The sequence below is a fragment of the Pseudophryne corroboree genome, chromosome 3 (assembly GCF_028390025.1).
Source record: "Pseudophryne corroboree isolate aPseCor3 chromosome 3, aPseCor3.hap2, whole genome shotgun sequence".
NCBI lineage: Eukaryota > Metazoa > Chordata > Amphibia > Anura > Myobatrachidae > Pseudophryne > Pseudophryne corroboree.
The window spans coordinates 279,954,698-279,967,769 of NC_086446.1; the positions used below are offsets into that span (position 1 = coordinate 279,954,698).

Below are 13,072 nucleotides of genomic sequence, written 5' to 3' on the forward strand. Positions count from 1 at the left end.
CTCTCTTCATTCTGTATGGATTTCACAAGAGAGGATGGCCTGCTAGTAAACAAACGCTGGCAAGATGGCTTTGGATGATGATTTCAGAAGCATATTCTCAGGCTGGTCTCCCTGTTCCGGTTAATGTCTCTGCTCACTCTACTCGTAAGGTAGGTCCCTCATGGGCAGCACAGCGTGGTGCTTCAGCAGAACAGATATGTAAGGCAGCCACATGGTCTTCCATTAACACATTCATTAGACATTATGCCTTGGATACCTTTTCATCTCATAACACTGAATTCGGGCGAAGGGTTCTCCTGTCCAATCTGGAGCGTCCCCACCACTAAATTGCTTTGGGAAATCCCATTGTTATCCTGTGGATAACCTGTGGACCCTGCCGGAGAAATATGCGTTATGGTAAGAACTTACCGTTTATAACGGTATTTCTCCTAAGTCCACATGGATCCCACCCTGATGCACCTGATTTGAGGATCCTTTTACTCACTAACCTCGTCCTTCTTGTACGGAAGGGTGGCCATGGCTTCTGGCCAGGAGCGTGGCCTCATGATTAGGGGCATGGCCTCGCAGCAAGCACCACGATTGCAAGCCATGCCCCCTGTTTACATCATTATGGGGGCTTGGCCAGTGCTCTGTTAGCTGCCGGCATACCCCCTGTCCCTTTCTGCCAGGGAATAGACGCTCTGCGCATATGCACAGTGTTTATTCACACCTGCTCTGCTCAGAGCAGCGAGTGACAGGGGGGATCTCCCAAATACACCCCCCCCCCCACCACCACCACCACGGGACATTGCAGCCCACAGGTGGCACAGTGGGACAGACTGTGAAAAAACAGGACAGCTGAGAGGTATGTATTATGCACCAGAAAATCCTAAGCAGCCCCTAAACAAATAAACATAAAAATGAAGCAGTTATATTAGCATATTCTGAAAAGAAGAAATTGCAGCGCTATGCCCCTCCTCCAGACCTCAGTATAGGAACTGTGCCCGAGGAGACAGACAACTTAGAGAGAAGAATTTACATTAACTAGTGGCAAGATTCATACCAGCTCACACTATACCAACATGCCGCCTAACATGGCCTTTAACATAACCCATGCCAACGTACATGCATAACGCAACAGCAACTGCTGCAAAACATCTTAACACATGAGAACCTAAGTAAAAAGACAAAACTTAACTTTGCAGAAAAAATGAGCACTGGGCGGGCGCCCAGCATCCTCTACGGACTACGAGAAAAGGATTTACCGGTAGGTTATTAAAATCCTATTTTCTCTTACGTCCTAGAGGATGCTGGGGTCCATTTTAGTACCATGGGGATGTACCAAAGCTCCCAGTACGGGCGGGAAAGTGCTACTGTTCCTGCAGAACTGACTGACCAAACTGAAGGTCGTCAGCAGCCAAGGTGTCAAACCTGTAGAACTTAGCAAATGTGTTTGAACCTGACCAAGTAGCAGCTCGGCAAATCTGCAATGCCGAGACACCCCGGGCAGCCGCCCAGGACGAACCCACTTTCCTTGTAGAGTGGGCCTTTACCGAACTCGGTAACGGCAATCCTGCCGTGGAATAAGCGTGCTGAATCGTACCTCTGATCCAACGCGCAATAGTCTGCTTAGAAGCAGGACACCCAATCTTGTTGGGATCATAAAGGACAAACAAAGCCTCTGTTTTCCTAATCCGAGCCGTTCTTGCAACATAAGTCCTCAATGCCCTGACGACATCCAAGGACTTAGAGACGGCTGAGGTGTCAGAAGCCACTGGCACCACCACCGGTTGGTTGATATGAAAAGCAGACACAACCTTCGGAAAGAATCAGATAAGGACTTTTGTGAGACAGAGCCCCTAACTCAGACACTCGTCTGCCTGAGGCCAAGGCCAACAGCATGACCACTTTCCAAGTGAGAAACTTCAACTCCACCTCTTGCAGAGGCTCAAACCAGTCCGACTTTAGGAACTGCAACACCACATTAAGATCCCATGGCGCCGCAGGAGGCACAAAGGGAGGTTGGATGCGCAGAACACCCTCCACGAAATGTCTGAACCTCAGGTAGGGAAGCCAATTGTTTCTGAAAGAAAATGGACAAAGCCGAAATTTGGACCTTGATCGACCCTAATCGCAACCCAGCATCCACACCCGCCTTTAGAAATAGGAGAAAGCGTCCTAATTGAAACTCCAGGAGACTTCTTGGATTCACACCAAGACACATATTTTCTCCAAATACGATGGTAATATTTGGACGTTACACCTTTCCTGGCCAGAATAAGTGTGGGAATGACTTCCTTGGGAATACCCTTATGGCTAGGATCTGGTGCTCAACAGCCATGCCGTCAAACGTAGTAAGACTTGAAAAACTAACGGCCCCTGCTGAAGCAGGTCTTCACGAAGAGGAAGAGGCCAAGGATCTTCCAGTAGTAACTCCTGGAGATCCGGATACCAAGCTTGCCTTGGCCAGTCTAGGGCAATGAGAATTGCTCGAACCCCTGTTCTTCTGATGAGCTTTAGAATTCTTGGTATTAGTGGAAGTGGAGGGAACAGATACACTGACCGGAACACCCACTGGGTCACCAGAGCATCCACTGCTATTGCTTGTGGGTCTCTCGACCTGGAACAATATGTCAGAAGCTTCTTGTTGAGACGAGATGCCATCATGTCTACTTGAGGAACGCCCCAATGACTTGTTACCTCCGCAAAGACCTCTGGGTGGAGGCCCCATTCTCCTGGATGGAGATCGTGTCTGCTGAGGAAGTCCGCTTCCCAGTTGTCCACTCCCGGAATGAAGATTGCTGACAGAGCTCTTGCATGTCTTTCTGCCCAGAGGAGTATTTTTGTCACCTCTGCCATTGCCGCTCTGCTTTTCGTTCCTCCCTGACGGTTTATGTAAGCTACTGCTGTTACATTGTCTGACTGGATCTGTATGGGCCGATCTTGAAGAAGATGCACCGCTTGTTGAAGGCAATTGTAAACGGCTCTCAACTCCAGAATGTTTATGTGAAGAAGTGTTTCTCGACTTAACCATCTTCCTTGGAAGCTTTCCCCTTGCGTGACTGCGCCCCAACCTCGGAGACTTGCATCCGTGGTTACTAGGATCCAGTCTTGAATCCCGAACCTGAGTCCTTCCAGGAGGTGAGAAGTTTGTAGCCACCACAGGAGTGAAATTCTGTCTTTTGCTGACAGGATTATCCTCTGATGCATGTGTAGATGCGATCCGGACCACTTGTCCAGGAGGTCCCACTGGAACACCCTGGCATGAAATTGCAGAGCCTCGTAGGCCGCCACTATCTTCCCCAGCAGGTGGATGCATTGATGAACTGACACGCGTGCTGGTTTCAAAACGTGTTTGACCATCTTCTGGATCTCTAGAGCCTTTTCCACCAGAAGGAATACTTTCTGCACCTTGGTGTCCAGAATCATTCCCAGAAAAGATAACCTCATTGTCGGTTCCAATTGTGATTTTGGAAGGTTTAAGATAAAACCGTGCTGTTGAAGGATCGTCAGGGATAGTGCAATGTTCTGCTCTAACTTCTCCCTGGACCTCGCCTTTATGAGGAGATCGTCCAGGTAAGGAATTATGTTGACTCCTTTCTTGCGAAGGAGTACCATCATCTCCGCCATCACCATGGTGAACACCCTCGGAGCCGTGGAGAGACCGAAAGGTAACATTTGGAACTGGTAGTGGCAGTCCTGGACCGCAAACCTCAGGTATGCCTGATGCGGAGGGTAGATGGGAACATGCAGATAAGCATCCTTGATGTCCACCGACACCAGAAATTCCTTCTCTTCCAAGCTGGAGATCACCGCACTTAGGGATTCCATCTTGAACTTGAACCGTTTCAAAAACAGATTTAGAGACTTTAGGTTCAGAATCGGTCTGACCGAGCCATCCGGCTTCGGTACCACAAATAGGCTGGAATAAAAACCTTTTATTCGCGTTCAGCGCTTTTGTCCTGTCTTGGACAGAAACTGGCAAGGCTGATTTGAAAAATCGGCATGGGGGAAGATCTTGAAATTTCAACCTGTAACCCTGGGACACGATCTGTAATACCCAAGGATCCAGATCTGAGCGAAGCCAGACCTGGCTGAAAAACAGTAGGCGTGCCCCCACCCGATCGTACTCCCGCATGGGAGCCCCAGCCTCATGCTGAGGTTTTAGCAGAAGCAGCTGTTGGCTTCTGCTCCTGTGAACCTGCTGGTGTTGTAGGTTTTCTACCCCTACCACGACCTCTTCCTGCGAAGAAGGGGGTACCTTTTGCCTTTTTGTACCTGTTGGGCCGAAAGGACTGCATGGTATGAGAATGATACCCTTTCTTAGGGGGACAGCTGTGGAAGGGAAAAATGCAGACTTGCCTGATGTAGTCGTGGAAATCATGGCATCCCGTTTATCACCAAAGAGGGCCTCCCCATTGTAAGGGAGCGCCTCAATATTTCTCTTTGATTCCGCATCAGCATTCCATTGGCGAATCCATAACGCCCTGCGACCTGAAATCGCCATAGCAGAGGCTCTTGAACCCAGCAAACCAATATTCTTGATAGCCTCAACAAAGTAACCTGCCGCATCTTTGATATGGCTGAGACTTAGGACTATGTCATCCTTATCAACCGTATCAATATTAACTATCAAGTTGTCTGCCCACTTCTCCACAGCGTTACCCACCCACGCACAAGCAATGGTGGGCCTGAGTAACGTACCTTTAGCGGTATATATGGATTTTAATGTCGTCTCTAATTTATGGTCAGCAGGAACCTTCAAAGAAGCTGACCCTGGGGCAGGCAAAATTATTTTCCTAGACAGCCTAGAAACTGAGGTGTCTATCATAGGGGGTGTCTCCCACTTGCGCCTGTCTTCCTCAGGGAAAGGGTACGCTACACGTATCCGTCTGGGAATAGTACATTTCCTTTCGGGGGTTAGACCAGGCGTCCTCAAAGAAAGCATTCAAATCCTTTGACGGAGGAAAAGTCACCACCTGTTTCTTATTTAATCTAAAATAATCCTTTTCCTCAGGTGCAGGTGTTGTATCGGTAAACTATAACACCTCTTTTATAGCGACTATCATACATTGTATGCTCTTTGCTAATTTTGGGTCTACCCCACTCAAATCCCCAATGTCGGCTTCCATGTCGGAATCTGTGTCTGTGTCCCCCTGCATTATCTGGGCCAGAGACCTTTTCTGAGAACTGGGTGGGACCCGAGTAGATGATTTGGAGGGATCAGCAAACCGTGCATCTTCTATAGACTGTCTCCAATATATAGTCTGTTGCTCAGACTCTGAGAATTTCTGTGCAAGCATGGTAATATTATTTTGCAACTTTCTCACCCACTCCGGGTCCTTCTGAGAGGGAAGAGCCACCATATTCCCCTCTTGTGCCTCTAAAATGGGTTCCTCCGGTGAAGACTCCCCCCCCGATGTCTGACATGATACACGCGTGTACACATACACACACCTATCACACAGGAGAGCTATCGGGGACAGACACACACCGATGCCTGTCAGAGAAACAGAAAGGGATTTGCCAGTTCACACACACAGTACCCTCTATAATGTGCAATACACACTATTAGCGCATAATCTGATTATTTACACTCCATCCCCCCTATAACACCCTGGTACTCAGCCGTGTCTTGAGGAGCAACTGCGCCTGGATCCTCACAGTGGCGTCTGCAGGAGAAAAATGGCGCGCAGTGAGTGAACTGTGTCCTCTGAGGAGAAGCCCCGCCCCCTTGCAATGGCGCGCTTCAACCACAGCATGGGAATCTTTATTCTGGCCCCGGGGGTAGCACAACCCCATGGATGGGGTGTGTGCATCTATGCCAGCGAGAGAAAAAGGTATTATATGCCGCTCAGAGCGCGCCCCCCCTCCCCTCGGGCTCTGCACCGGTAGCGTCCCCGACGCTGCGCTGGTACCTGACAAGCCGCCAACGATGACCGGAGGACCCTCTCTGCAGGACTCCGGTAAAATACTCACCCGCCTTCTTTCTTCTGGCTCTGTTAGGGAGTGGCGGCAGTGCTGCGGGAGTGAACGTTGGCCAGGCTTGAGCTGTGTTCAGTACCCTCAGGAGCTAATGGTGTCCTGTCAGCGGAAGTAGAACCATTAACTAAATGAGAAGTTGGTTCTAACTTCCCCCCCCTAAGTCCCACGAAGCAGGGAAGCTGTTGCCAGCAGCTTCCCTGTAAAATAAAAAACCTATCAAAGTCTTTTCCAGTAAAGCTCTGTAGAGCTCCACTAGAGTGCGTCCAGGCTCCTGGGCACATTTTCTAAACCTAGGTCTGGAGGAGGGGCATAGAGGGAGGAGCCAGTTCACACCGTTGAAAAGTCTTAAAGTGCCGAAAGCTCCTGCGGAACCGTCTATACCCCATGGTACTAAAATGGACCCCAGCATCCTCTAGGACGTAAGAGAAATAATTTTTAATGTATCAAAATTACACTTTAAAAAAAAAATAACATAGAAAGCATGTAAAACATCATAAAGACTGCAGCAATTGGTAAGGTGTCTGTATAGGAGTGGTATTTAAAGAGTATCCCCAGCAGGGTGAATGACTGTTTTCAAGAGACAAGCTTGTTTCAACTTACATGTAGTTCAGCCAGAGTATATATTACCGGCTCTGTGGTCCTGAATATAGGCTCCAATGGCAGTGGTTCCAGCAATGTTTCATGGTGTCCTTGGTCCACAGTCAGTTCACTGAAGATGGACGTCTTTTGATGAATAGCTGATTGGCTCACAGTCGCAAAGAATTGTAGGAGCTCATTCCAAGAATAATCCCCAGTAGGGTACCAACCTCCTCTAAATAGGCACAAGTGTTCTGATGCGTTTCGCTGCTCAGGGCAGCTCAGGGAAAGCACATTCCTGCTCTCCCATCACTCTTCCCCAGCAGCATAATACACACTGCTGACTCTGTAACATAGACTCTGACTAGAATGCAGTACGGTATATGACTGTATACTGTACATATTGACTGGTGACATGTGTGGCTGAAGTATCCAGCGTGTCCTGTGTTTTCATGAAGAGCCTGCAGCTCCACCCTTCCCATTACCCATTACAAATCCAGCCCTGCACACATGGTCTGGAGGCCTGCCTAGTGGAGACATGGGGTGGAGCTCAGCCCTGACGAATAACTTCCAGCAGCAGCCTCTACTGAAGGTGATTGCGGTGGGCAGGGTGGAGGAGCAGCTGGCTGAGGGAGTGGAGTTCTCAACGGCCTCTCAAATCTGGCACCCGTGGCACATAACCCCTTAACCCCCCCCCCCCCCCTCCCCAGTTGCTGCCATGACCATGGGACAATGAGGGTTATTCAAGTTTGTTAGCAAACCAAAAAAGCATACTAATGGACAAAACCATGCTGCACTGCAGGGGGAAGGGGGGCTGGGCAGATGTGACATGCAAAGAGATCTAGATTTGGGTGGGTTATATTGTTTCTATGCATGGTAAATACTGGCTGCTTTAGTTTTACACTGCAATTTAGAATTCCGTTTGAACACACCCCACCCAAATCTAACTCTCTCTGCACATGTTACATCTGCCCCACTTGCAGTGCAACATGGTTTTGCCTATTAGTGAATAAGGCACAATAGCTCATCTCTTATATTCCATGTACGCTACAGTGTAATTTTTTGAAATAGAATGGCATCAGGATGGGTGCATTTTTTTCTAAGCTGCGCATTAGTTTGTTGTTTGTTTGATTTAAAAAATCAGATCGGCCAAAGGATACACTATCCTGATGCTGCATCCCACTCCTGATGTAGTATTGATTTCCTTGGATGAGGGCCCAGCACTGCTGCCGGTAGATCTTGGAATCCCTGCACTTCTAGGACATAGCTGCAACAGTCTGCATCAAGGAGCAGCCAGAGGAAAGTCCCTTCTATTCAGGTGAAGGGGTAAATTACACAATTCAGTGCCTGAGAATCTACTGCAGAGGAAAGTTAGGTGGGGGCAAACTACAATAGGAGGTCCCACACTAGGCAGTGACCAGCCGTTAGTGAGCTGTCATTCCTGGGATTTTGGCTGGTACTTGCTTGGACCTCGATAGCTGAATATGCAACATCTGATCCCATGCACTAGAATTGTGATTCGACAGGCGTCATCAGGTACAGCAGTGATGACCTCAGATGAACTGGAGAGCTGGGTCTAGCAAGAGCATCTTCACTGAAGAGACCATGTAGAAATCCTCAACAGCTTCAAGTTCTCACAATGTCAGAGTAAGGCCCAGGTTACATCCTGATTAAGCAGGAAGGGGAGCCAACGGGCGTAATCTAACAAATGATTCCTTGTGGGTTGAGGACGATTCTATTAGGCTACTAACATCCAAGATAGCAATGAGTCAGTGGAGCCTGACAATACAGGGTTTAACAGGACAAATAAGCTTCTCCTTTCCAGTTAGAATGCCTGTTCTGCCAAACCAGAAAGTATGTTTTTAAGACTTCTCGCAGATAACAGACTCTACCCTTTGGTGGAAATTCACATATTTCAGTTGTCTAAGCCCACCACCATTCCAATCCCTAACACTGCAGGCCTTAAGCACTTAACTGACAGTTATTAACCTTTTCTATTTAATCAAGTTAATAACATTCATTTAAAAAGGTGCTGTATTTCAATATTTGAGTGGCAATATATTTTCAAGTGGCTTTAGCTACCATCCTCCAGTGGTGATAGATCCCCCAGTGCCATTGTCCTCATACTCCCCTAGTGTCCTTAGTTCCCTATTGAAGTTCCTCTCCAAATTCCAGTGGCAATAAACTCCTGAATCAATAGACCCCCTTTTCCTCCTGTGGCAATAAATCTCCTTGGTGCATTAGCTCCACCCACTCCCCAGTGGCTATAGAACCCACATCGGAAATTTCCCCTGACCTCTTTTCCCATGCAGACCAGGTCTCAGGGGAAATTAAATGGAGTGCACAGATTAGCGAATAGTCTCATGGGATGCAACTATGTCAGAGAAGACCTAGCTGTCTGCTGTCACATCCCATGCAACCATGCCAGTTCCGTGGTTACGTATAGTAGGGATAGATGAATAGGCAAATTGAGACTATCCTGAATTCCATTTATGTAGCTGCTGGTGTTATCTCTGACATACACAGGTCAATAAGGTAATTGAAATAAAGGTCTGAACAACATCCGGAAGATTTGTAATCTGAAAAAAAAAAAAGAGAAAACACTGCTAATCAGAATAATGATAATAAACTGTGCAATATAATATACAGTGCTTAGCATAATTTTGGCCAAATATATGGGCCCACTAACTGTGACCAGGTAACCTCATCTGGTGGGTCGCTAACACTAAGGTTCAAGTCCAGGTCATGGGTACCGCCAGACCAGCACAAATCAACCACCCCAAGGAATCACACTAGTAAAAGGTTTAAGTGTTAAAAGATGTTACGTTAGTAAGACGCAGCAGCTGTGTGTTGAGAGTATTACATAGGTGAGAGGTGATAATTAGTGTTAAAAAGTGTTGCATTGGTAAAAAAAAAAAAAAACAATTTAGGTGCTAGATTAAGTGTTGCAATATGATGTCCCAAAGCAGCCAGACCAATGCAGGGGTCCCTGCAACACAAACACATCCCTAAAACTGACAAATTGTATAAATTTATTCAGAGCTTACCATTCATAGTGCCTTTCCCAATATGCAAATGCCAGAACTCCTGCTAATTAAAAACACACTTCGGCAGGTGGGAGGGGTGCTAATGCAAGCTGAATGAGTGTGCGCATTCAAGTGTACACATATATACCATATAGAATATATGGGGGGAGGGGGAGCGGCGCCTTGGACTGCACACCCTAATTCAAAACATAATGAGAGGTGCTACCATGCTCAGAAATGTAGTTCCACAAAGACAAAAAAGAAATGTAGGTGCACACTCTAAGTAATAAACACTGCTAATTAGAATAATTATAATAAACTCAATTATAAACGCAATGCAACAGAGTACAATTGAGGTGCTCAGCATAATTTTGACCAAAAAAATGGGCCCACCAACTGTGGCTAGGTGACCTCTTGTGGGTCCTTAGCACTAAGGTTCATGTCCAGGGCCATCTGGTGGGTCCTCAACACTCAGTCCAAGGTACGGGATCCCCCAGGCCATCACAAGCCAATCACCCCAAGGCATCACACTAGTGAGAGGTTTAAATGTCAAAAGGTGTTATATTAGTAAGAAGCAGCAGCTAATTAACACTCTAATTATTTCCTCTCACCTATGTAACACTCTCAACAGGATCCAGTCAGGACCCCGGCACTGCTTGGTATGCCAGCATCCCGACATGTATTGAAATTAGTGACGTGTGGTGAGGTGAGGCAGAGCCTTTCCTGTCATACTAACGTTTTGACTATATAAACTTAGTATATGAAAAATACAAAGAATATATTAGAAATATCTTCTTTGCACTATTCTAATCATTTTTATAGTAAAAATTCTGGAGTAAAAAGTCTATGGCAGGTGAGGCAGTGCCTACCTTTTCCACACATCTCTGATCAAGACTCACCAAATTTCCAGCAGTATATACTGCTGCATCTGTATAATGCCTACATGAACCATTTGGCTCATATATTACCATCCCATTGGAAGAGTTACTTCCTACAGATGCGTGTACTTGTAGAGAGTGGTGCACCCTTTAGTTTCTATTGTACTCCCAGAATGAGAAAAAGCAAGGCACAAAGACACCAATTCTCTGCTCCTCGTGCAAGGCATTCCAGAGAAAAACAGGCTTTGTAAAGGTGACCAAGCTAATAAACTTTCAGCCTGATGAGCAATTTATTTACCAGTCTTTGGCTGTGATAGAAGACCCTCCTTTTTCTTTTAACTGGGTGGTTTTATTCCACTTAAGGGGGCATATGTAATAGCGTACAAATTTGCCGGAGGTGCAGGATACCAGCCGATCCCAGAGTTTGTTTTTTTTAAATTGGGAACCATTTACAAGGCAAAACCATGCCTTGTAGATTATTGCAGTTTTAAACAAAGTCTGAGATCGGACGGCATCCCGCGCCTCCGGCAAACTCGGGCGCTATTACATATGCCCCAAGATTCCTTAGTAAGGGTCATAGTGGATTAGGCATATTTCTTTAATCCAAATCTCCAAACAGGCATTTTTTCCACAATCTGTTTCAAGGTATGACGAAAGAAGTAAAAGTCATTGCAAGAAGCCATTCACAAATCACTGTATTCTGGCTTTTTAATTCCAGTCCCAATGGAACAGAAGGAAAAAGTATTTTATTTTATTCAAATATATTATAAGTCTTAAAGCCATACACTTATACCCCTTTCAGACTTAAATCTCGGATCCGAGCTGGGTTTTGAATACGGTTTCATCCCGTGTTACAGCCGTTCAAACCCGGGCCTTTCACACCGCACCTTGGACTCGGGTTATTCCCAGGTCATCTCTTTTCACACTGTACCCGTGCCTGCCCTGCATATCAAGTTGGAGTCATCAAAAGTGGACGGTCATCATATATGTCATCACACAGCCATTCCGATCTGCCAATGAGCAGCTTTTAAGCATAACTTGGGTCCAATAACCTGGGTCCTCCAATTAAAATGCAGTATTTCCAGATCGGTCTTGGGAATAACCCTGGTCATGACCAGGGTTGCGGGCTAAGCACACATAATGGGTTGACCCGTTCTCACCAAAACACAAGCCGGGTTTACCTGGCTATTTCCCAGGTCTAAAGCTCAGTGTGAAGAGGCTATTAGTTATGAATCATTTACACATCTAGTCCTTGACCACTTATGCTCAGGTGGGTTAAGTTTAAAATGTAATCAATGAGATCTGTCACCAACGGCATAGAATTACTGGTAGCCATGGATGGAACAGATGCATACCTACATGTCCCAATCTAGGAGGATCACTCATGCCAGCTCAGATTTGTGATCTGTCACATTACTTTCAGTTTTAGACTCCTCCCCTTGATCTTGCAACTGCCTACAGACGTTCTCATAGATCAAAGTGTTCATGGCTGTACTTTTGAGGTCCATCCCTTAATTGGGCTGTTGTTGTTATTATTATTACACTATTTTTATAGGGCACCACAAGTGGTTTGTTGCGCTGTACATAGGGAAAACAATCAGACAGCACAAGGTAAAACAGAACAGTACAGTAGGCAGCACATTACAGTAAACAAGTAACATTTAAACACTGCAAATTCTCAATACACAATACAGTTACAGAAGCAAGGGGTGCAAGTGAAGTCTTTAGGGTAGGCTGATACCTGTACCCATTTTCGTGGGTGTAGCTAACAGGTCGAGAGCCTCATAAGGTTCATAAGCAACAAAGGAGTGGCGTATGGGGGCAGGAGGAGGCGTAGAATGTAGAAGGCAGAGGACTTCTGTTGCCTGTTTAAAGTTATGCAGGCTGGGAGAAAGTCTGAAAGAGAGAGATTGCTCCAGTGGTAGGTAGCAATACAAGAGGTCTTGGATCTGTGAGTAAGATGTAGTAAATAGGGTAAAGGAAATACGATGGTCGAGGGTAAGAGGGAGTATGTATGGAGATGTAGGGAGCAGTGGAGTTGGAGATGGCCTTGTACATGATGGTGAGTTTGAATAAGGTTCTGTAGGGGAAGGGGAGCCAGTGCAGGGCTTGGCAGAGGGGTTAGGTGATGGAGGAGCGGTGGGAGAGGAAGATAAGTCTAGCTGCAGCATTGAGAATCGATTGGAGAGGAGAAAGATGGGAGCAGAGGGAGGCCAGTAAGGGGTAAATTTCAGTAATTAATATGGGAGAAGATCACTGAGTGGACAATGGCTTTAGTGGCACCATGGGAAAATAAGGGCCAGATGCAAGCTATGTTGCAGAGCTGGAACTTAAAGGATTGGGCAAGAGATTGTATGTGGGGAGATGAAGGAAAGGGAGAAATCAAGAATGACAATCAGGCAGCGGAGTTAGGGAACAGGATAGATGGGGCTGTTGTTGACAGTTATAGAGAGATCGTCAGGGAAGGTGACTCTAGACGGAGGAAAGACAATGACTTTGGTTTTGTCCATATTGAGCTTGAGACCATGCACAAATATCCAGAAGGAGATGGCAAGAGGTACCTGGACACCAAAGAGAGGTGGGAGAGGTTAGGAGAGAAGAGGTAGTCTAGTGTCTTTGGCATAGAGG

The 13,072-nt window shown here is 46.5% G+C and overlaps 1 long non-coding RNA gene across 1 annotated transcript in view; it reads right to left on the reverse strand.

The window, feature by feature from the left end:
- Nucleotides 1-9,008: 9,008 nt before the first annotated feature.
- The window catches only part of LOC135057701 (uncharacterized), an 89,606-nt gene continuing 85,542 nt past the window's right edge, over nucleotides 9,009-13,072 (reverse strand). Inside the window, exon 2 of the long non-coding RNA XR_010244310.1 lies at nucleotides 9,009-9,119. This is a non-coding gene — a long non-coding RNA (uncharacterized LOC135057701). The remainder of the gene's footprint in view (nucleotides 9,120-13,072) is intronic.